Source organism: Schistocerca serialis, chromosome 8, assembly GCF_023864345.2.
Source record: "Schistocerca serialis cubense isolate TAMUIC-IGC-003099 chromosome 8, iqSchSeri2.2, whole genome shotgun sequence".
In the NCBI taxonomy this organism is placed as follows: domain Eukaryota; kingdom Metazoa; phylum Arthropoda; class Insecta; order Orthoptera; family Acrididae; genus Schistocerca; species Schistocerca serialis.
This window is the reverse complement of record NC_064645.1, coordinates 425,651,675-425,677,961: the sequence shown is the minus strand read 5'-3', so window position 1 is coordinate 425,677,961 and position 26,287 is coordinate 425,651,675. Positions and strand designations below refer to the sequence as shown.

Sequence of the window (26,287 nt, the reverse complement as noted above, 5' to 3'; positions counted from 1 at the left end):
GATTCATCCGAAAAAATGACGTTTTGCCATTCCCGCACCCAGGTTCGTCGTTGAGTACACCATAGCAGGCGCTCCTGTCTGTGATGCAGCGTCAAGGGTAACCGCAGCCGTGGTCTCCGAGCTGATAGTCCATGCTGCTGCAAACGTCGTCGAACTGTTCGTGCAGGTGGTTGTTGTCTTGCAAACGTTCCCATCTGTTGGCTCAGGGATCGAGACGTGGCTGCACGATCCGTAACAGCCATGCGGATAAGATGCCTGTCATCTCGACTGCTAGTGATATGAGGCCGTTGGGATCCAGCACGGCGTTCCTTATTACGCTCCTGAACTCACCGATTCCATATTCTGCTAACAGTGATTGGATCTCGACCAAAGCGAGCAGCAGTGACGCGATACGATAAACCGCACTCGTGGTAGGCTACAATCAGACCTTTATCAAAGACGGAAACGTGATGGTACGCATTTCTCCTCCTTACACGAAGCATCACCACACCGTTTCACTAGGCAACGCCGGTCAACTGCTGTTTGTGTATGAGAAATCGATTCGAAACTTTCATCATGTTAGCACGTTGTGGGTGTCGCCACCCGCGCCAACTTTGTGTGAATGCTCTGAAAAGCTAATCATTTGCACATCACAGCATATTCTTTCTGTCGGTTAAATTTCGCGTCTGTAGCACGTCATCTTTATCGTGTAGCAATTTTAAAGGCCAGTAGTGTATATATCTCCCAAAATATTACAGTTGAAATACATTGGTGTCGAAAATTAAAGCAACAAACGGAAATTCTACAAGGTAGCGTTTATTTTGCCACAAAACAGTATAAACAGTACAGTAAACTATAAATAATGTAAAGAATACAGACTTAAACAACTGCAACATGTGTAACAGTAGACAAAAATGTTCATGGTTTTTTTTTGTTTTTTTTACTTTTTTCGAAGTTAACGGGTTTGCGCATACATTTCGACAACTGGTTAATGTGTTCAGTATAGGGTGTAACCACCTCTGGCAGCAGCACAGGACTGAAAGATGTCATCAGTCTCGTGTTGAGCAAATAACGCCCATTCTTCCTGCAGAGCTGCTCACAAGTCTTGGAGAGTGATTGGTGGAAGCTGACGTCATGCAACCCGTCTCCCTACTGCATCCCAGGCGCTATGCATGGGATTCAAAACGGGAGAGCGAGGAGACCATGCCATGCATGCAGTATTATCCGTTTCCAAGAAAACATCAACCATGTGTACTGTATCAGGTCGATCATTAACGTCCATCAATAATAAGTCTGTGCCCGCCCCACCTCGCAACAACCGCACATTCGAAGATCTATTCACGATACCTGACTGCGGGAAACCATGCCGATTCAGCGGTACAATTTCATAAAGAGGAGTTCATGTGCTCAACATAATCCCTGTCCACCCCATTAGGGATCCTCCTCGATGTAGGGCCCCTTCCACAATGTTGGATCCCGAAATCATGATCCACGTTCCCTCCACGTGCGAATCCGTCGAGAATCATTCTCCAGTCCTAATCCGGACTCATCTGTGAGAAAAGCATTGGCCCACTGTTCAACCGCCCAGGCGGCATGTTGGGGACTCCACTCTAGACGTTCCCTTCTGGGAGACGCGTCAGAGGTACACTTACAGCAAGTCTTCGACAGTAAAGCAGACTCTGCCGAAGCCTCCCGTACACCATTTGTCTCGATACAACATGTCCAGAAGATGCTGCGAGGTCAAATGCCAGTTGCCGTGCAGTCCTAAGGCGGCACAGCCGTGCCCTTACAGCCAAATAACGGTCCACTCTTTCTGACGTCACACGTGGTCCGTCCTGTCCTGGTCTTTTGGATACAGCTTCGGTCTGTATAAACTGTCGCTAGTTTCGAGAAACACCAAAACGGTTCACTTTAAGCCATCGGGCCACATAAGGTTGCAACTATCCTGTTTCCATTCTTACGGTCTGTGGCTGCATACACAGCGACTGTGGATGTGAGACTATCCGGAAAACGCTACCCCGTTTGATAGGTGCCCTGACGTCATCGATGATGCGGTTGTCCATTAACCGGAATGCCTTCTTCCGTGCATAACACCATCGTCTGGGCATTTGTTGACAGTTTGTGTGATCATATCGTTATTTAGACACAGGACGGAGAAAGAGCGGTTTGTTGCTTTAATTTTGGACACCACTTTAGTAAAAGTTGAGAGACTGTTACGTACAACACAGTGCTTCATATTCTGTGCAATTTTTGTTTGAAAATGAGCATCGACATACATTTTAAAATGATCTGAATTCTTTAATTACCATTGTTTCTGTAGTGTACCTTTTCTCGTAAACTAATCAAGCAATAGAACTGGAATTTCACAGTTTACACCTGCGTAAGAGGCTACAAAACATGTGGAACAGTTTTTTGTTAAGATCATAGTTGCTTTGAAATTAATTTTTTCAGTTTTGTGTATTTTACTCAAGTCTTAAAGGAAAACTTTTCTGAGATAAAAGTAACGGAAATTGTTGCTCAGCATTGTTCAATACGTAAGTCTCAATAGCTACGCTAAATTTCAGAATGTTAGCTTTTATAGTTCCTGAGAAAAGGTACACTGTAACCCCAAAAAGTCCGTTTACAGCAATTCGCCTTTAAAGTTTCTATTTAAATTTTTGACAAAATTACTATACCTCTAGTGACTAATGCTGTGCATATCCATAAGTTTTGTTCTCTTCCTCGTCTTCCTGGAGTAATCTCTTCCCCTGCCTCCTTTGCCTACCAACTTTTACATCGCTTCACCGACACTTCTGAGTATCTTCGGTGTGAATGCACCTGGACGGAAGCCTAGCATCTGCAGGCACTTAATCCTACCCTACATTTTCACTATTGAACGCTAGACAGTCACCACATGTACGAGTATGTAATTCACATCAACTGAGGACACCAATACTGTTTTTGGACGGCGCATCCAAATAACGTGATTGTAGCTTTCATTTGTATTCTGTATTTTTCCAAGTACACATTTTTTAGTCGTTCAGGGTTGGCTAGGTACCTGAAAGTTGGTTTTATATTACCTGAAACAGAAAGTGGCAAACCATGTTTGTGGATGTACGGCTTTCCCCTGGCTTCTGCGTGAAGATATTTTCACCACCATATGTCACAAAGGGAATGTTGAGGTTTAACTTCTGTGAAAATATTGTGAAAGAATATTGGCCACATGGCTTGTTGCATTGTTTTCACACTATGTAAGTTATCCCTGATAGCTTTTCCATAATGGATTTGTGAAGTGCGAATTTCCTTGTCTGTCAGTCTGTTACACCTCTCAGTGCCTTTCCTTCTTCTAAAAACCATGTTGTCTCCTCATTTGAAATCGATGAGAAGCAGCATGACGGCCGGGATAGAAAGTTCAAAGTGAAGGTCAGATATACCTATAGTGCAACAGGCAGACGCCTTGTAAATTTCATAATAAAATAGGCCTCATAGACGTATAAAAATTTTCTCACCATACATTTCCACGGGTTATAAGTTAGTAGCTACGATTATGTTCTTGTGCAGTAACTTTCTGTCGAAATCAAGAGAATAAAATGTACCCACAGAAGCTCACTGACAGACTGCAGGCAAAAGCTTATTTGCAATTACCTGTGCACAGAAACTGGTACAGGACACCGGTGCGTTACTGGAAAGTAAAAAAATTAGTATTCGTTAACATATTTAACTTGCGAATAAAATGGTCACAAGTTGGTGTCAATTTAAACTTCATCCGAAAACGACGTTTATCGTAAGATTGCATCAGTCGGAAGAAACATCGATTCTCGTTCTTGCCGCCATATATTAAAATAAATTTAAAACTCATTTCATTGCCATTTCTCGTCAATGTAACAATCTTAGAAAATAAATTTACCTCGAAACGCATTGATTAGCCACAGTGAAGAGAACCGACGTGGTTGAGTCAAGCTGCATACCGTTGACACTGCATTCGAACATCCGCATTAACTTACATTTATCCTCACTGAAAACAAGGTGCCAGTCAGCGACAGGAATTCTGAATCCTTCTAAAGTCGCTGAACGAGGAAATATCAAAGTTCAGAAAAGCGTCATTAGTAAATGGTCTGAAACTGCCGTTCACCATATCTGGCAGATCGGTCTTGCGACCTCACGCATCTCGTGCTGTTCTACGGCCTTCCGTGAACCATTCCGCACACACTCATTACATTGCCGATACACTTCGTTCCACACGAGCAGCAGTAGTTTCCCGGATGGTTGCATCACATTCTATCATGTCAGTAATGAGTCCTCTTTCAAACTCACTGATTTGACGGTACTCTGCTCACAAACGTCTGCGAGGCATCCAGTCCGTCTGCTCAAGTCACACTGATCCATTATCCCTCGGTTTACAGCGACAACAAGAGCCGCAGGCACGTTTTGCCGGTAGGTGGTTTTGCACCGCGATATAGATGTTTACCTTCAACCCGCGGGTCTACATGGTTCAAATGCTAATTATTTCTGCACAACAAACTAATTTACAGGTCCTGTGAATATGAACGACCTACCTCCAGCCGTTCAATGTGTTCTGTTTTTTTTTTCTTGAAGATGAGTGCATCAGTATTGCAGACACATGGCGTACAGCTAAATTCCGCATGCGCTCTCCTAAGTCCTCCAACACGGCTGCTACTCGTTATTCGGAGTTTTACAACGTGAGAGCATACACTAGAGTCATCTTCGACCAACAGTCTGCGGGCGCTCAAGTGGAATTCCTTTCACCTATGAGACAGAAGGAACTACCGTTAGGCATGTCCCAACCGCTATACACCCTACACGAGTTATGACAGTCACCGCTAACGAGACGACTTTCACACTCGAGATTTCTGATTCGAGTCTCCGTGGTTGCTAATTTCTGGAGGTGGAGTAGCGCACTGTCGGGACGCAGAATAAGAATCCATTTGGCAGAAGAAATTTACATGCCGGGCATTTTTAGAATGAGCAAAATAATTAATGGGGTGCTTCCGTACACCAATCGTACCACAGTGTTCTCCATTTAATCCCAGTTCACCCCGCATCTTCATGGAGTGAAGACATAACAAGATATGTATGCAGACTGAAGCGATCTATACATCATAAATGTTTGAGAGTTGAAAATGTCTCTGGAAACGTATAGTTTCATTTGGTCGACATAAGAAAGTGTTAAAGTTCCTGATACTGCTGTTGCATGAAATACCGCTCCCCTTTCTCCCGAAAACATCCTTTGCTGCTGCGCTATGCACGTTCCTACGTATCGACCCTAAGAGCTTATCCTGTGCCTCCTTTTGGTACGTATTCAACGATAAAAAAACAAACGCACGGCATTTAAAACGTACACATCGCTACCACCAACTACCACCCACAGTTAAACATAAGAAGCGGGAAATCCGAAAGTCGTAAGAAAGCAAACGTAACTTTTTATATCAGATCTTATTAAGAATGAAATTATTGTTTTCAAGTATTGGGACCACAATAAAACAAGACACAAAACGCATAACTGAATTTGTAATTTTCCTGCGCGAACTGCTTCGTACCTGTACTAAAATAAAAGGTAGTTGTAATCTTCCAAGCAAAGTTCCCCCACGATTTCCCTTGGCTGTGTGGCAGGTGTAGGATCTCAAATCCGGGTCCAGTAATTCCCGCCTAGGATTTTCATTAATCCTGTAACATTCTTTTAAAAATGAAATAACTTTCTGATTACGTTGAATGAATGTCTGATCTGTGGAATGAGTACTGAACTCGCATTATAGTGTAGCGTGTTGTAAGTGCAAGTGGTGCGCTTATTCTGTCTTATTGCTAGCAAAAACTTTAAACGAATTGATTGGGCAATGCAACTCCCAATACCTATAAAGACATACAGTCACTACAGAATACAGTCAGCCCCTTAGGCACAGAATCATCAGGCCCTGTTCAAAACTAATAGCTTTGGTCCCTGCGCAGATAACAAATAAATTAAACTGTCTTACCTCTAATAAGCGACGGAGTAACGCGATGTATTCTGGCCTCTCATGAAAAACAAAAATATCCTAGCTACTGGCTCAGCAGTGTGCAAAGCTTGCCATAATACTTGAAATGCACATGAAATTCTTTTGGCTGATAGACGATAACATTTAAGAAAATCCAAATTTTTTAAGAAATATGACCTGGACAGGGAGGCGGTACTGATTGTGGTGAATTACTAACACCTTTTTTTTTTTTTTTTTTTTTTTTTTTTTTTTTTTTTTTTTTTTTTTTTGCAAGATTATGTTGTAAGTTAAGTTTTTCTTTTCAGAAACATCAGGCAACTGAAGTTACATTACTTATGGTTGATTCACAAACAATGAGATTTAAACAGCAAGTATTGTCTAACTTCACTAATCCAACATAAATGCAAATCATCAGATTACATATAGCTCTGTTAATAAATCTTTGAAGCAATACCAAAGTGAAATATCTAACTAGCCTTTTTTATCAAATCAGTTCAAGTACGCCCTGGTGTTACTCAATAATAACAAATTATCAGCCAACTCATCTATACTAACGCGTTAGCGAAAACAAAAATTATAATTATTTAACATCTTTATCTTGCTTGCATGCAGACTTCTGCTTCCAAGTTCAACAATATTGACGTACCTAAAATTATTCTAACACTTGGTGGCTTCACACAGCACACCACAAAAACTGCCTTCTCCATCGTCTTTCCCTCACAGATAGCTACCTACAACTGTGCGCCAAGCGCTTTCTTACTCCAACACTATAATAATATCAGACCAGAAGCAGTATCTCTGGGTCTGCGGTCTTACATAGTCAACAATATAAAGCCTATCGAAGACATACGTCGTTTATAAAATTATATTCGGGCACCACATACAAATGTGCCCCAGTAGACTCCTTTCAATCCCATTAGCGAAATGGTCTTATTTCGTTGGAAATAATCGAAAGTTCTGCACCTATCACGCTGCGGTGTTGTTAAGATTGCATATTTAGTTGACTTTCACTTCCATGTAAGGCGATGCAAGCACAATGAATGCTTAAATGTTGTTCAAGAATAATGGCATTCTCCCTTACTAAATGGGATAACAGTTTCGCTAGGAGCGTCTGCTTCAAGGAAATTGCTTAAAATGTGACTTGTTTACTCACAGCCGTTTCGGTAATGCTGACGATGAGAGTAGCCGCTTTACCTGAACTGAAACCTTCGTGTTAATATGAATGCCGTGCACTTTCAGTATCATGTCGTTTCTCACCGATACTCATTACTTTTGTAGGCTATGTTGAACAGGAAGATGGCGTGACTATTAGGTTTATTTAGCCAGCATTGCGTATAAACGCAGTGGAACGGCAACACAGGATGACAAGCACTTTATATGCACACCAATTCCGAAGTCAGTATTAAAACCCGCCATCCTCTGGCACTGGAAACTCACTTGAACGAGTGCCGGCTTGTGCTGCTTATTATGCAACATAAATGCCAGACGACTTTCGAAATAACATCAGTAGTGCCTTAAGCCGTTTCCTGTGTGACTTACGCCATCACAAAGCATCTGTCGACACCTAGGGCTAGGGTGATGTCACGATGTGTTCACCTCCACTGTGTAGCGAGCACCTTCTGGTAGCAAGCTGCTGTGCAAGACGCAGACAGTACATATCTGTTATCCTGGATCAGCAGTGCTTTAAAATAAGTACATAGGCAAACGAAAATCTGCAATGACGTAAAATATTAACTGTCGGAAAGTATGCACCTCCGTAACCAACTCTGACAGCTATAGTTTTCACCCTCCACAGCTCTCTGCACAGTGTTATTCCCTGACTTCTATATCACTCTGTGTATTTTTCAAATAATTCTTCCCTCTCTGATTCTTCAAAGAACATAATTTCTCATTTTATGTCCACCTAATTTTCGACATTCTTCTATAGCCCACACGTGCAATGCTCCACTGAGCTGCAAAAGTAAATGTTTCGGTCACATTGCCAGAAAGAGGGCTTACTATTCCCAGTTACAGTCGACACTGCGACCAGTTATTATTTCACTTGTATATGTATTATTGGCAAAAGTCCATAACCACACCTAAAAAAAAAATGCTTAGTACTGAAGTTCGGATACCAGTTAGCGAGAAGTATACGCTTTCAGTTTACAGTAAGCAGAACCATAAATCTGTCAGCAGATCCATTAAATTCAGAGTCTTTCCTCCCAGCGATCTAAGTAATTGCACCTTTGCCGGCGAAGGGACTGTTAATCGGTCAGACCAAGACCGAGTCACTGCACAGCCATATTAGTGCTAAGAATCGCCAGCCTCGCCAAGTCGCGAGACAGAGGTAAAGGACACCCAACTCTGACACAGATGATAACAGTACTGTAGCAGTCCGAATACATACATAAATTTCAAGATAGGGCTGCTGGACTGGAAACGTACGACGCAAACAGTCTCTGTTTATACTCTAACTGGCTGACTGAAACGTTCTCAGATCCTCAATAAAGAACGAAGTCGGAATAGCAGCTCAAAGGTATAAAAGGTGGAATGTCACACCAAAATCGAACACTTCAGCTGCCACCAAGACAGTAAGGTTTGTTTCCACTTTGATTACCTAATTCAAATCCGTCTCTTCGATCAGCAGCTTCTCAGGCTAATTATTAGCTCTTTTGATCTAACATAATACTGCCGCCGAATAAAACATCAACGTCTTAGTTTCAGACATCATACACTCATCATCTTCAGCTATTCATTGGATGTATTCCAATATCTTTCTCTATTTTTCGCTCTCTACTGATCCATCTAGAACTATGGAACTTACTCCCTGATACCTGCTCTCATCTTGTCCCTTCTTTTAGCCATTGTTATCCGTATGTTCCTTTTCGAGCTGATTCAGATGCGTACAACGGCATGCCACAGGTTTTCAGACGTTATAATGTTAATATTTGCACTAATTTTCCTCAGCCGCTAACTTCAGTCATCTGTCATGACAAAGATAATAAAACTTCCATCTTTTGCAACTGAAACGTTGTTCTGGACCACCAGACGTATTCCCCCAATTTATTTTATGCATCTTCAGTGTATGAAACGTCCCCTTTGAACAATTATACATGACTGTGCTTAACCTGACACACAATATTTTTAGCGCAACGCAATCTGACTTTCAAAACTCCCTACTAAAGAATGGCCCTGACAAACATTAAACTATACCTTTCACAAATCACTTACCTCACAAAAATCTTCGCTGCTCAAGCTACTGCAATACAGCGAGCGCCACTACTGCCAGCTAAATAAAAGATTCAAACTACTGAAGGCACTAACTACTGATAGGGGTAGTTAGCAAATGAAAGATATTAATAGAGAACAAACAATGTATTTACCTTAATATCATCACATGTCATAATATATATATCAGTTCATGAAAAATTACAAAACTCCGCCATCTCTCTCCCCACATCCACCACTGCTGGCGGCTCACCTCCAACTGCGCAACGCTACGCGCTGTTCACATCCAGCTGCCGCTGCCCAACACTACAATGGCAGACAACAATGCAAACTAGCGACAGACTGCACACAGCACAGCCAGTGATTTTCATATTGAGCGCTACGTAACGTTGCCAATAAGAAAACATAAACAGCCTACTTACATAGAGAAAACATAAACAGCCTACTTACATAGCCCCCATGCTCCCCACAAAAATTTTTACAAATGGTGTTGGGCACTGGCCAATACAGATTTGACAAAAATTTTTCACAATTACAGTAACAAAGATATAAAATGCACACACTTATTAATATTATGTTGGTCAAAAGATCAAAATTTCTCACAGTCCATAAAGACAGTCCACATTGTTCATCACAGTAAAAATGCAGAGTTTTTCTCAAAGTCCGAGCAGTAAAAGAAAATGCACATAGAAGTAGTGGATTTCCATGCAGTCTTGAAGAAGTAGTGTTGACCTTCCAACGGAAAGACAGTGCTGACTCTCGACATGCAGACAGGTAATGGGCCACAACAGAGCAAACCCACAGCAGAGTCATTCGAAGTTTGGAAGAATATTGGTAGGTAGGCCATCACAGAGCAGACCCACTGTAGTCCTGGTAGAGAGTATGGTATTGGTGGACCACCAGAGGCGCAGACCCACTGCAGTCCTTGTAGAAATAATGGTACTGATGGATCATCAAAGATGTAGACCCACTGTAGTCCTTGTAGAGATAATGGTATTGGTAGGCCACCTGAGGTGCAGACCCACTGTAGTCCTGGTATAGACGGCCAGCAGCCATCCGTTGCGACTGTGCAGGTGCACAATCACCATCGAAGATTCTTGCAGAGAATATAGCAAGTCCATAAACCACCACTTGTGCACTCAGAAAGTTTTGAAATTGTCCTTAGAACCAGCAATGCTGTTATCCAGTCCCTTGCTGAGTTATTAACACACGTGAAAACACTAACAGTCCCTACTTCTCACATATTGTCCACATACTATGACCAACAGAAACGTGTGCAGTGAAATGTAACTAACAAGTTAATAATGTCATGAACTGGTGACAGTTACAATTTTATAACATAAGAATACAATTACAAAGGTACAAAATACATCATTAAAAACATAATAATACAGATAACATTTGTAGTACAGGCTTTACAAAAGAATAGAAATAAACATATACATCAGTGTTACAAAAATAGTGACATAAGTACATACATAAAATAATGAGAATAGTTTTCGAAACATTAATTTCACACATGAACATTGAAACAGAACAGAATTGTAAACAACTTTACAAAGAAAATAGCATATTATTAATGCAACTTATATTTGAGGATAACAGTATTCCTCCTCATAGTGAATGTAGCTTAATATTAAAAGAAGAAAAAATTCTATGAAACTACACAGAGACAGGAAGAAAACAAATACACAAGGGTACACAAACACACAGTGGGATAACACCAATGGGAAAGGACAGGGTTCGTTTTCAGTGTAACATGTGGTACTGCAGTCCAACCCAAAACTTCATTCTATAGATCTTTCGTCTTATTTCAACCTTTGCTTCCACCAAAAAATCTTATCCAAGCATGCTTTCTGTATTCTGTTCATATTTCTTTCAAAATAATTATTTCTGATTGTACAATACTCATTTGGGCCCAAATCCTTTTTATATAACTTCGCAATGCATTCTTTACCTATTCTCCACAGTCAGTTTCTCATATAGTCTACCCCCTCTTAAGCTAACTTAAATCTACTGAGCTCAGATGCTAAACTAAGGGACGAGGCAATGCAGCAGCACAAAACATGTAACACAAACAGCAATGACCAAAAAAAAATGCAGAGTGCAAAGCAAGCAGCAGTAAATCTAATTTACAGATAAAATGCAAAATTACAACTAATATGAGCCAATGTGCAGCAACATGAAAAATCAATGAGTAGTAAAATTGGCTTAGCAGAGTAATGTAATGTGAAATTTAGTAGCACTATGCCTGGCAAACAGCAACAGCAAATGCAGTAACTTATATCTAAACATGACATAGCTCAAGCAGAAAAAATATTACACTAAAATGGCCATGTCTAAAACCTATGTCACATCTTAACACTAGAGTGATGCATCACGAGAACTTACACTAGCAGATAAGTTACCAAATCGTAAAGAAATTATTTATGCAATTCCTGTGAAGGGAAATGCCTATTTATGTGCCCTCTTTTCTTGTAAGTAGATCATAAATTTCTTATTGACTGGATCTGTAGGCATAAAATAACTATATTAGTACATATATTAAATTTTATTTTAACCAATGCTGCAGTGCAGCTAGAAACTTGATATTAAACAAAATGTGTAAATAAATACATAAAGCAAGCCATATGGCATTTTTCTTAACTAGCAAGACAATAGCTGTGAAATGTTTCTCATCGTTTCATTAGGCATTTCAGTAAAATATCATAAATTACGAGCTCCACAGTATGCTTTCAACAAGGAGATGTCAGTAGCGCGGACAATGGCCTTCCCTTTCTGTTTTTTTTTTTTACCTGTGCTTCTGACGAGGCACTCACACTAATGGCTTGTTCTCCAGGTGTCTGACACACCTGGGTGCCCACGACGCATTATGTGCAGGTGGTCACCTAACCTTCGTACGGAAATATTTACGACAGCAGTTTCTGCTACCGTCTCACATAGAAATATTTCACAGGTCAAGAATTAGCGTTGCAAATCTGTAGAAACAAAATGCTATAGATATAACAGTGTCCAAAAAATGTTCAGTGGCATTGTGATACATTCACACATGATTCACACATGTCATAACTCTTAAAGTACGATTCTTGGTTTCCAACATCCTTTTTCACAAGTCAAGAGTCCCTACCCACTATTCATTACTCCTTACCTTATTACACATATACGTATCCATCGACACTCGTCAATATTTCGTCATTATAAATATGAAGCATATTCAAATAACTCATATAGCCTCAGCCTATTAATCATAAACATACCTCAGCAGCATAATACACATCGTCGTCGTAAAAATAACATCATAACACCTCAGTCAAATCTCAAAATCGTCGTAGCTTCCTCCAATAATTAAAAAAAAATTCTCTGCTCATGTCAAAAGTGTCATCTGCCTCAAAAGTACTTTAAAAATCATGAATCCATACCAGCGAGCGCCACTACTGCCAGCTAAATAAAAGATTCAAACTACTGAAGGCACTAACTACTGATAGGGGTAGTTAGCAAATGAAAGATATTAATAGAGAACAAACAATGTATTTACCTTAATATCATCACATGTCATAATATATATATCAGTTCATGAAAAATTACAAAACTCCGCCATCTCTCTCCCCACATCCACCACTGCTGGCGGCTCACCTCCAACTGCGCAACGCTACGCGCTGTTCACATCCAGCTGCCGCTGCCCAACACTACAATGGCAGACAACAATGCAAACTAGCGACAGACTGCACACAGCACAGCCAGTGATTTTCATATTGAGCGCTACGTAACGTTGCCAATAAGAAAACATAAACAGCCTACTTACATAGAGAAAACATAAACAGCCTACTTACAAGTGGTATTCGTTTTTATGTCTTGTTCTTGCAATCATTTGTTGATCTTAATGCACATGGTATTGGTTTCCTCTGTTAGGTCTGCAACTTTGCTTCCGCCGTTTTGCAATAGACGGCAGTAGTGGCAAGTGGGGTTCGGGTGGTTGGTCATAGGCGCAATACAATAAGCTTAGGCATCTGTAAACATTGTGCCATAAAAATATTAGTCGATTTGTCATTGCATCATAAGGTTATTCTCGATTAAGTACGTCAACTTACGTACTCATTTCTCGCCATTTGCGGGAAGTTTTAATTTTCTGCTTTAACATGAAGAAATCTGCGGCTGTGGCTCTTAAAATTCAGGGCAAGACCAATGGTGAGGGAACTATTAGTGGAAGAACGTGCAGAGAATGTTTTCAGCGCCTTAAGAACCGTGATTTCGATGTCGAAGACCGGCATGGCGATGGAAGACAGAACGTTTTCGTAGCTACTGAAACAGATGATGACAGTCACAGGACATCATTATCGAAAGCAACTGATGCGTTCGAGCCCCCACACAAACGGTCACAATACAGCGATAGACGCGTAAAGGTAATTTTGCAGCAGGTCAGTGCTCGACCTCATGCCGTAAAACCCGTCAAAATATGCATGGAAACGTTGAAATGAGAAGTCCTATCCCTCCCGCCGTATTCTCCATACGTTGCCCTTTCTGACTACCACCTTTTTCGATCAGTGGCACACAGTCTGGCTGACCAGCACTTCCGATCATATGAGCAAGTGCAAAATTGAATCGATTCATGGATACCCAAAAAAGACGCACAGTTCTTCCGCCGGGATTCGTTTGCTATCCGAAAAATGGGATAATGTAGTGGCCACCGATGGGCAATACTATGAATCATAATTTTTTTGGAAGTTTTCCACAATAAAGCTCCGAACTTCGAGAAAAACGGCGGAAGCAAAGTTGTAGACCTAGTAGTAAACATCTCTTTGCACATAACGTATACCATAGTATACACCACATGCCGGCGCTACTCTTGATCCACATACGAGTACTTTATAAGTGACTTCTTTCTCGATTTAGAGAGTAACAATTGCCGAGCCACCTTTACTACAGCACAGCTGCAGTCATAAAATCACACACGCTTGCTCTAAGTATGAACTCTGTCTACGGAACTCGGAACTGCCAATACCATTACGCATCAGATCCCGTTGAACAAGGGTTCCTTCGCCCATGACGGTCTGCGACCGACTGATAGAGCTCACAGTAATGTCTCAGTTTTATAAAAGCTTTTAGGCATCTTAATCAGCAATGTAGCCGAACCCTTGGCATGTTCCTCGCCAACGGTAGTCTGAGAAGTTCTGCCCAGCTTCCTTCAGATTCATCCTACGAATCTCTGTCTATCATTGTTTTTCCTACTAATTGTTTTATCTTGTCATTCCACTTAAGGTTAGTCGGGATAGTTTCTCCCAGGCATTTTATGGTAGTTACTGTTTATACCAATTTGTCACAGCAACATGCACTGGATGTAGATTGAAGACGTCGTGAAAGTAGTTAGACAGTTAAGGTGCGCTAGTCGTGAAAGTAGTTAGACAGCTAAGGTGCGCTAGTTTTGACTTTGGAGCCTCGTGGTTAAAAGCAGATGGCAAATGCCATTTTAAACTTACGCTATTTAAGACTTGTTTTAAGGTCGTGGAAGTATAGCTAATCAAACCGGACCCGCCAATAAAGGCTTCCGAGTAAAATCAAATTTTCACTCTGCAGCTGATTGTTTGCTGATGTGAAACTTTCCCGTAGATTAAAACTGTATGCCAGACCGAGACTCGAACTGGGGACCTTTGCCTTTTGCGACCAAGTGCTCTTCCCTGAGTTACCCAGGCACGACTCACACCCCGCAGAAGAGCTTCTGTGAAGTTTGGAAGGTAGGAGACGAGGTACTGGCAGAAGTAAAGCTGTGAGGACGGGGCGTGAGTCGTGCTTGGGTAGCTCAGTTGGTGGAGCACTTGTCCGCGAAAGGCAAAGGTCTCGAGTTCGAGCCTCGCTCCGGCAAACAGTTTTAATCTGCCAGGAAGTTTCATATCAGCGCACACGCCGCTGCAGAGTGAAAATCTCATTCTGGAAGCGTACAGTAGATGAACAGTTCAAAGATGATGATTGTTTGTCTCAGCTTCTTAATGCACCGCGTCATAAAGCTTCAGCATTAAGCCAATGGTCCGCAGCTCCGGGATTTTCTCCTCCTGGGGACTATGTGTTTGTGTTGTCCTCATCATCGTTCGGGAAGTGGCGAGATTGGAACTGGAAAGATTGGGAACTTGTACAGGCGCTGATGACCTCGGTGTTGAACGCCCCACAAACCAACGTTATCATCGTCATCATCATCATCATAATCTTGAGCCAATGGTTTGTGGACAGAAACATTCTCGAAATGGACTGGCCTGTCCAGAGTCCCGACATGAACCCAGCGGAACACCTTTTCGATTTCGCTCCAGCATCCAACCTTTTGTAGTTTCGGCTCTTGAGGAAGAATGGGCTGCCATTGCTTCACACACATTCAGACAGCTCACTGAAAGATGTCCCTAGCAAAAGTGAAATGTGGACGCACCCCGTATTACCATCCACTAACAAGTGTCCGGATACTTTTGATCAGATGGCGTACGTCGCGTAATTTATCAGGCGCCGCAGATCTCAAAAACTGTGTGGCGTTTGACCTTGGCCGAGAGTAAGATTTCGCGCGGCTCCACAAAATCTCAGAGTATGGATGAAGGGAGCGTTAATTAGGCTGGAGAGTCGGGACATTCATCATTGGGAGAGGATATGTGTGGCACTGGCATTGCCGTCTTTTGATCGCCGCAACCTAGCCTCGCTCGTCGCGTGAACTAGTGACGTGTCTAGCGAATCCACCGCCAGCACACACTTTGTCGGCGTAATTTGACGTCGCCATCTTCTGGTCGCAGCGACGTAAGCTTGCTCAGAGCGTAAAGCACAGACGTGTTTAGTGAGTCCACAACGGACGTGCACTGTGTCCTTCTAACGTAGCATCGCCATCTTTGGATCACTGCAGCGTAGGCTCGCGCGTCGAGCGAAGCAGCGACGAATTTAGCGAGTCCGTCGCGCACACATTGTGTCTGCATAATATGGCATCAGCATCTAGGCTCCTCACGGTGCGAAACAGCAGTTCACTTAGCAAGTCTACCATGCCTCATGCTGTGTCTGCATAATGTATCACCATCTTCTGCTCACTGCAACCAAGCCTCACTCGTCGCACAAAGCAGCGACCCGTTTCGTGAGTCCACCGCGTGCACACACTGTGTACGCGTTATGGCATCACCATCTGTGATCACTGCAACCTAGACACGCTCATCGCACAAAGCAGCGATGCATTTAGCTAGTCCATCGCACACACACACTGTGTCTGCACAATATGGTGTCTCCATATGCTGATCATTGCAACCTTGGCTTGCTCGTCGAGCGAAACAGCAACGCGTTTAGACACATACTGTGTCTGCGGAATGGGGCATCACCAACTGATCACCGCAACCGAGGCTCGCTCATTGCATGAATCAGCGACACGTTTAGCGAGTCCACCAGTTGCACACACTGTGTCCATATAATGTGCCATCACCACCTGGTGGTCGTTGCAATCCAGGCTCGCTCGTCGCGCAAAGCAGCGACACGTGTAGCGGATCTGTTGTGTGCACACACTGTGTCCATGTACTTTGGCATCACCATCTCCTGATTGCAGCAATCTAGGCTCGCTCGTCGCGTGAAGCAGTGACGCATTTAGCGAGCCCATCGCGCTCAAACACTGTCTTCGCATTCTTGGGCATCGCCATCTTCTGATCGCAGCAACCTAGGCGCCCGTCGCGCGAAGGGGTGTTTAGCGAGTCGACTGTCCGCGTAATTTGGCGGTGTCGGGCAGGCCTTATTAGTGCCGAGCAGGCTTTCGTACTCCGTCCCGGCCCGTCTCGCCTTGCGGTTCCTCGGACAGCAGTTGAAGGAATGCTGCTATCGATATTAAAATTGACCCTTCCCTTCTCTTCCGCCCCCTCCCCACCTCACCCCTTACCACGGTCTGTCGAGCAGGGTCGGCGCGCATGGTCCGGCCGCTGATTAAATCCCCCCGCCGGTCACATATTATTAAGCCGGCGAATCGGCAGCTATTAGGCGAGCGGGCCACCGTTATGTTCCGCAATTAAGGCGTCCCAGCGGTCGCGTGGGCCCGCGTCGCCGCTGTCGTCGGCTTCTCCAGTTCCGCGTTTCTCCGCTCCAGTCGTCCAATGGGGCCGAGCCGCTTCCTGTGTGCTGGAGCAGCGCGATTTTCGGATCTAACGGCGTTCCGAGGCGTGTCCCCACATCTGCTCCACCTACCGGTCCTCCGCTGTATTTCGAAGCGATTATTCCAGTGCGTAATGACGACCTGCAGGCTCTCAATTTCCCGTTGAGCGAACGCGACAAAAATCAGAACAGGAGCGAAAAACGAAAATAGCGGCATGGCCCGTTCAGCAAGAGCTGATTTTTATCGTTCTTCTTCTTCTTTTTCTTCTCCTCCTTCGGCCTTCATGGATTAGGTAAATTCACCTGTTCCAGTCAACGAGATCCAGTCATCTCCTCTGTGGTCTTCACCTGTCTTGTCGCTCTAGGTTTGTAGTCAAGCATGACTTCGACAACATTACCAGTTGGTGTGATGTGTAGCAGCTGGCTCTAAATGTAGAAAAATGTAAGGCAATGCGGTTGCAGAGGAAAAGAAAACCTATAATGTTCCGATACAGCATTAGTAGTGTACTGCTTGACACAGTCATGTCTTTTAAATATCTGGGCCCAATGATGCAAAGCGATATGAAATGGACCGACGATGCGCCGGCCTCTGTGGCTGAACGATTCTAGACGCCTCAGTCCGGAACCGCGGAGCTGCTACGGTCGCAGGTTCGAATCCTGCCTCAGGCATGGATGTGTGTGATGTACTTAGGTTACTCAGGTTTAAATAGTTCTGTGTCTAGGGGTCTGATGAACTCAGATGTTAAGTCCCATAGTGCTTAGAGCCATTTGAACCATTTTTTTGGACCGACGATGTGAGGATTGTGGTAGAAAAGGCGAATAGTCGACTTCGGTAGGGAATTAGGGAAGTGTTGTTCATCTGCAAGGAGAAAGCATGTAGGACGTTAGTGCGACCTATTCTTGAGTACTGCTCGAGTGCTTGGGATCCGCACCAGATCGCGTTAAAGGAAGACATCGAAGCGATTCACAGGGGGCTGCTAGATTAATTACCAGTAGGTCAGAACAACAAGCATGAGTTGCGGAACTTCTTCGGGGACTCAAATGGGATTCCCTGGAAGCAAGGCGACGTTCTTTTCGAGGAACACCACGGAGAAATTTTACAGAACGAGCATTTGAAGTTGACTGCAGAACGATTCTACTGCCGTCAACACACATTTCGTCTAAGGCCCAGAAAGGTAAGATACGAAAAATAAGTTCCCATACGGAGAGATATAGATAGTCGTTTTTCACTTGCTCTGTCTGCGAATGGGGCAGGGAAGGAAATCACTAATAGCGGTACAGTGTACCCTCCGACATGGTGGCTTGATTGTGGATAGACGCAGATGTAGAAGTATTTGGTTTGGAATCTATTTACATCCTATCTACATGTTCCTATGTTCCTCCCCCTCAACCCCCCCCCCCCCCGAATCTTGATGGTGGCTAGATGCAGATATAGAAGCATTTGTTTTGGAATCTACTTACATCATGTCTACATGTTCCTATGTTCCTCCCTCCCCCCCCCCCTCCCCCCCCTTCCCCCGAATCTCTTTCTATTTTCTTGTGAATTGAATAAACCCGTAATTTAGTACTAATGTCTTCATGTCTAAAGCTATCATCTCTGGTGAAAGCTTTAACATCGAGAAATCTCATTTCCGCGGCCTGGATCACGTTCGTATCCTTTTGTGTGGGGACCCACCTTCAGATCCACATGGTATAGCTTGTACTGCCATAACTTCGCAAGACACCACCCATGTCTCTTTCACTAACTGTATCGTATTTCTCATTCTCTCACATATTACGTTAAATGTTACTTCATCTTCCAAATTTCGTCCTGTGTCACAGCCGATATGCTGAAAGTGGGTTGCCTGGTCCTGTATTACAATATTTACTAGGATTTTGGATCTCACAGGCGATTTTTCCCTTAAACGCAATAATCTGTTTTTTATTAGAGGAGATTTTCGTGATATATTCAGGAGCCAACAAGCTGGACAACAGATCTTTGAATGTTATCTTCATTTTCTTGCGTTATTATCTGATTCCCTGTGTACAGCAGAGAAATAAGTTTCTCTCTGTTGATCTTCATGCCGTAGGTGATACATTGTTTGCAAGCTCTGGGTAAGTCATCTGTGCAGATGTTGGATAAAGTTGGAGACAGGCCACCATCAAAGTAAAGAAAACGTATCAGCAGAATTTCAAAATTTTGAATACGTGTGTTTTAATACGAGCAGTCGCAACCATTCATCACTCCGCTATCAGTTCGATGCAGTATTTTATCTTCAAACCACAGTAATAACGAATAACAAACAAGACACATTTTTCGCTTCAGATTATGTAATTTTCAGTGTAAGACTTGTCTTCTATGAGAACAAATATATTGACGGCATAGAAAAGTTCTGAATAATTAACTGGTATATGTCTTAGCAACCTTATTTTTTTCACAACGACAGAAAGTATTTACGCTCTCTGTGATTGGCTGCATGTCCTTCATAACTGCCAACGTGAGCCATTAGTGTTCCATATAAGAAGAACTACGCATGAAGGAAATAATCGTGGTGCCTGTTTTTTCTGCGCCGCCATCTGGCACATAGTGGAGTCTTTAGAAACATTTTGCGAGCGGGGGAAATAACTTTAATCGTTGTTAGTGTCGGAGATTAACGTCTCGTTGATGTCGAGATCATTAGAGACAGTAGTTATCAGGAAACGTTTCACAACTAGTGTTGTATCACTGAAAGAAAAAAATATAATTTATGCAAAACGCCGTCGGCAAGCAATTCATCATAGGTAACCCGTAAGTCTGGAACTTAAATCAGATCGTAGATTGCTAGCGTAATCAACATTTTTATGGATTAAAAAACTGAATACATCGACGTTACACTGAGGTAAAATAGTTCGCTTTGGATCAATGCTTTACCCGTGAATGAATATCATTTTAATTCTATGTTATTACCTGTTACTGGTGTGTTCTTTCCGTTGAGTAGTAAATATATAGTGTGCGTCATTGCTTTCCAGAGTAATAAAGTTGAAAAAAATGATTAACTTTACCGATTGTCGTTTACCAATTACTAGTATAGGTAAAATTGTGTAAGAGTGGAAATAAGTAACAAAATTTTTATTTTCCAAAGCACAACGACGTTTTGGATGTTTTAGGTATTCACTAAGATATAGGTAAGATTCATTTGCACGTTTGTTTTTGAAAGCCTGAAGTAATTTACACTGCAAAAGTAATCAGTTCTCTTGAGAAACGGTATTGCTTCGCGCAGTGTTAATTGCAATGCAGGACACCACGCTCCGTAAGTACGTTGCTAAGGACTAACCCACGAACGCAACGCAGTATAAACGTAAACATGACAAAGGTATGATGGACGCAATGCTACACAGCTGCATCTGCTGTTCTCCATAGATAACCAGCGTAGCAGCGAATGCTTTATGTTCGGGTATAGTTTACTTAACTGTTTGATAAAATTTAACTTTGCAAACTGATATTTTCAAAACCTCAAATAAAAATCGGTATGTGTTTCTGTCGCAAAAAATTCTAATGGCTCTGAGCACTATGGGACTTAACATCTGAGGTCATCAGTCCCCTAGAACTTAGAACTACTTAAACCCAACTAACCTAAGGACATCACACACATGCATGCCCGAGGCAGGATTCGAACCTGCGAACGTAGCGGTCGCTCGGCTCCAGACTGAAGCGCCTAGCACCGCTCGGCCACACCGGCCGGCAGAATCTGTCGCAAATTTTTGTGAATTTAACGTGGAGCATCGTAGAAGATTTCATGTAAAATGCGTGTAAAGCGACGAAATATGGGAAAATGGAGATAGACTCTGCTGTATAATTGAGAATTTTCGGTAGAATTACAGTAATATTTTCGAATTTACTTTTTGTAAATAACATAAGAAGCGAAATAAACATTACAAGAGCAGCAGGATGTTGCAGGTAGCAGTCCTCACAGGCTGTAGTTTACATATTAGTTCACTGTGTCGCGGGGCTGTACACTTTGCATTAGCCTTGAGTCCGTATAGTTTGTTGTTGCAAAATTGCAGATAACCTGGAACATGGTCTAGTATTTCCATTGTGGTACATAATACTCAGATAATCTGGAATACTTGTCGGCAAACTGATAATTAGATGCCTCGTAGGCACCATATAGTGGTGCGAAGAAATCGGCAGATTTCATTTTGTATACAACATGTTTTCCCCAGAATCATCTTGTGGTCTCTGAACGAGACCAGATTCTATCAGCTCCGTAGTTTGGATCTCTGATGCGGTGAAGTATAATACGCTGTCTTTTTCCATGTTTCTTGTCTGACTCGTGACGTGCCAAGACCTTAAAAACAGGTATTTTGTAAAATACTTTGGACATTTTGATTCACTGCGCATTCGTCACTTGTCCCGACTCTGTGGATGGTTGGGGGGGGGGGGGCGCTAAGTGTATGCTGCTGCAACACCTAGGTACTGGGTTCGATCCCCGTTACTGCCTACGTGTATAACTCTGTCAAGGGCTTGCAAAAGTACCGTCTGAAACTCAAGGACAATTGATGCTTTATGTGATGGGTATGTAGTGACTCTGCTTTCGAATCCTGACATATGTACAAGGGACAAAAAAATGGCTCTGAGCACTATGGGACTCAACTGCTGTGGTCATCAGTCCCCTAGAACTTAGAACTACTTAAACCTAACTAACCTAAGGACATCACAAACACCCATGCCCGAGGCAGGATTCGAACCTGCAACCGTAGCAGCAGCGCGGCTCCGGACTGGAGCGCCTAGAACCGCACGGCCACCGCGGCCGGCGTACAAGGGACAGTTACGCACACGTATTTTCCTACTATTTCTGTCCAATAGTGCCATTGGTACTGTCCCCAGATGAGAAGAATGTGCGAGCAGAAACTTGGCTAGGGTATGGGTGACGTCGCCTAGACAGGGTGGGATTCTCTGTTCTTCTTGTGATGGGACAACCGGATGGTTTTGACAGCCGATTGCCCCAAGGCGTTCCATTATTTTTTCGTCCAGTCTTTCTTTTTCCAGGCCCGTGGAACTAGTATCTGCAATCATGTAACTTATACGTATTTTTCTAGTTCCCGCGTTTGAGCGAATTCATTTATACACTTTTCAATCTTTTACGTTTATATATGAACCATGACTATGATTGACAACTTTTATTAGAGACGATAAATCACACAAATGCAAAAACTGTTAAATACCTAGGAATTACAATTACAATAATTTAAACTGGAGCATTCAAACACATAATGTTGTGAGGCAAGGCAAACCAAAGACTGCGTTTTATTGGACCGACGCTTAAAAGATGCAACAGGTTTACTAAAGAGACTGCATACACTACGCTTGTTCGTTCTCTGCTTAAGTACTACCGTACAGAAAAGGATCCTTACCAGTCTGAATTGAAAGAACATCGAAAAAGTTCAAAGAAGAACAGCTCGTTCTGTATTATAGCGAAAGAGGGGGAGAGCGTCATGGATATGATAGACTATATGAGTAGGGGTGGCACTCTTTATGACAAAGGAGTTTTTCTTTGTGGCAAGATCTTATCATGAAATTTCAGTCTTCAACGTTCTCCTCTGAATGCGGAAATATTTTGTTGACACCCACCTAGAAAATGAGAAATTATTATTGTAATAACGTAAGAGAAATTAGAGCTCACATGGAAAGTTCAAGTGTTGATTTGTTTCCCGTGCGCTGTTACGCGTGGAGAGTGGAACGGTAGACAAAAAGTGCGAAAGTATTTCGGTGAACCCTCTACAAGCACCATAAGTGTGAATTGCACATGTATATGGAGAGGAGAAGTATGAGGTATATTTATAAAAATTAATTACATGTTGTTACTTATTTAAATACGAATTTTTGAACTTCTGGCATTAAATAAGGACTTTTCGTTAGTTTTAAACGGTGCGCTGGTGCCACATTATAAATGTATGTTTAACTAAATGAACAATTACTTTTTTATTTAAATTTATTGAAGCGCTCTCTCTCTTTCTCTCTCTCTCTCTCTCTCAGTGGTTTGTGGTTTGCACCTATAATTGATAATTCCTTTCGGTAACTACTAAGGTAACGTGAACAGAAATATTTGTCATCATGCGTTAATTTACTTTGAATTTCTTTAATTATTATGGTTTCGTAATATGAATCATCCTTGTAGACACTATATGTCGTACTGAATTTATCTTCAGGATCACTTTATATCCAGTGATATTATTTCTTCCGTTCCCACACCACTGAGCCTTTCGGCATTCTGCTCCAGACACAGTGTTCGCTGTTAAGAAAACGCTTATTCATAAACAAGAACGGAAAAATTAACTGAACACTATTTATCGGCACTCGACAGAAAGTGAACATCGGAGTGGCAATAACATTGATGACAAGCAATAACAAAAAGCAATCAACAATAACGCTTCGACAATGGTAAAACTATAGAATGTTTCCGCAGAGAACTAAATGCGCCGAACTGCGTCGACAGTTAACATTCTGTTGCTCTAACAGACTGGTTTCACTCGTAAGGAAGAAATGACTAATTCTACCGATATCTATAGCTGAAGTCGAACGTGTCGATTGCTTTCCAGCAACCGACTGAGTCGGCTGTTTTCATTTGGTCGTTCCCATCACTACGGTTTAAAAATATTTTAATGAATGCATCTACGTGAAAACTATAATTGCGATTGCCTTGAAGAGGCTCGAGTGATGGAAATGTATTCAACCGTCTCAAGTCTTTAGAGCATTAATATATCCGAAATAATGTCAGTCAAATTCTCTACATGTTATCGGTAGCTGCTGTATCAGTAGTTCGTAATACTAGTACTGTGTATAGAACTACTGAAATGTGTTTTTTCGTTATGTTGCGTGTTTCGTTTCATTCAGTTGCAGACTGTTTCGCTTCCGATGCCTGCATCGACGTTTCCTTGAATGTTGTCTTTTGGCAGCGGTGCTGTAAATAAAAACTTCAAAACACATAACAAGGCCGACGGTCTATTGGTAAGGCAATACTCTCCGGACGGCCTGTAAAGCAAGTTCACGGACTGGCACGGGGCGGAAGATAGCAAGGGAAGCGCTGTTTTCTCCGCTCCCCGTCTCAACTCTCGAGGGCATTCCTCTCAGGTGCTTGCTGTGTGAGAGACAAGCTCTTAATCTACAAGATATAGCACAATGAAGTTTGGCTGGAATTTGGTTTAGCATGTGCTTGGTAGTGCTCTGTGGACGGAGGTTTGTCAACCATGCGGGGTTCACCACTATCGCGTGGCCGTTATTTTAGATTGGTTTTCGGCACCGTGGACGTGCAGAGAATTAAGCGAGGTCTGCCAATACTGTTTTCCGAGTAATTCTGTGATGCAGTACACTGTCTCATCAAAATTGTCAGGACAGCCTTTCGCAATTTGGAATTGACCACTAGTTGTCACGAGAGGTGCTCCCACCAACTCACCACTGACAACGGGAGAGGCTTCGTACTCGCATCAGCATCCCATTAAAAGATAGGTTAAAGAAAGTCAACTCCACATATATAGATTTAGGGAAAGCTTTCTATATTGTCGACTGAACTAATTTTGTTAGAAGTAGGGATAAGATAGAGGAAGCGAAAGGCTATTCACAACTTGTACAGAAATGAAGTTCGGGGAGAGCAAACAAAAAATCTGAGGTTTGCTGACCACATTATAATTCTGTCAGAGAGGGCAAAGGGCATGGCAGGGCAGTTGTAAGGAATGGACAGTTTTGGAAACAGATGAATAGCAAGAAAAGTAAAGTAGAGGTAATGGAATGTAGTTAAATTAAATCAGGCAATGCTGAGGGGATTACACTAGAAAATGAAACACTAAAATAGTAGACGAGTTCTGTAGTTTGAGCAGCAAAATAACTGACGATCTCCTAAGAGAGAGGATATAAAATGTTCACATTGGCAATCTGAAGAAAAGCATTTCCGAAAAAGAGAAATTCGTAAATACATAATATAAATTTAGGAGTTGGGGAGCGTTTTTCGGAAGTTATTTATCTGGACTTAAGGCTTGTATGGAAATGAAAAATGGCCGTTAAATCAGACAACAAGAGAACAGAAATGTGGTACTAGAGAAAATGTTGAACATTAGATAGGCAGATGGAATGGCTAATAAAGAGGTACTGTATCGAATTGAGGAAAAGAAAGACTTTTGGAAGAACGTGACTAAAGGAAGCGCTCCAATGAAGACCACATCCTGGGGCAGTTCGGTAATGGAGGAATATTGTGTGTGTGTGTGTGTGTGTGTGTGTGTGTGTGTGTGTGTGTGTGTGTGTGTGTGTGTGTGTTTGTGAAAGGGAGGGGGGGTAGAAGTTGTAGAGTAGTGCCTACAATAAGCAAGTCCAAATGGATGTAGGTTGCAGTAGTTATCCACCGATCAAGAGAGTTGCACAGGATAGAATCGCTTGGAGAGCTGCATCAACCCAGTCTTCGGACTAAAGACCACAATAACTAGAACAACAACCACACTGATAGTAGCAAAACCTTGACAACAACAAAAAAATGATGCCCTAAGAATGCAGAGTGCAGAAATGAGATCCCTCAAATATGCAGCAGGATACACGGGAGAAGATCGAAAGGGAAATACAGAAATAAGAGAATTTGGATTAATATTTCTAAATTAATATTTCTAAAAAAAAGTGCAAAATGGCTAAGCAGGAATGGCTAGAGGACAAATGTAAGGATGCAGAGGCTTATCTCACTGGGGGTAAGATAGATACTGCCTACAGGAAAATTAAAGAGACCTTTGGAGAAAAGAGAGCCACTTGTATGAATATCAAGAGCTCAGATGGAAACCCAGTTCTAAGCAAAGAAGAGAAAGCAGAAAGGTGGAAGGAGTATATAGAGGGTCTATACAAGGGCCATGTACTTGAGGACAATATTATGGAAATGGAAGAGGATGTAGATGAAATGGGAGATACGATACTGCGTGAAGAGTTTGACAGAGCACTGAAAGACCTAAGTCGAAACAAGGCCCAGGGAGTAGACAACATTCCATTAGAACTACTGATAGCCTTGGGAGAGCCAGCCCTGACAAAACTCTACCATCTGGTGAGCAAGATGTATGAGACA

At 42.4% G+C, this 26,287-nt stretch overlaps 1 protein-coding gene across 1 annotated transcript in view; it reads left to right on the top strand.

The window, feature by feature from the left end:
* Nucleotides 1-26,287, top strand: part of LOC126417048 (transcription factor AP-2-beta) — a 354,829-nt gene that overhangs the window by 1,780 nt on the left and 326,762 nt on the right. The window lies entirely within an intron of this gene.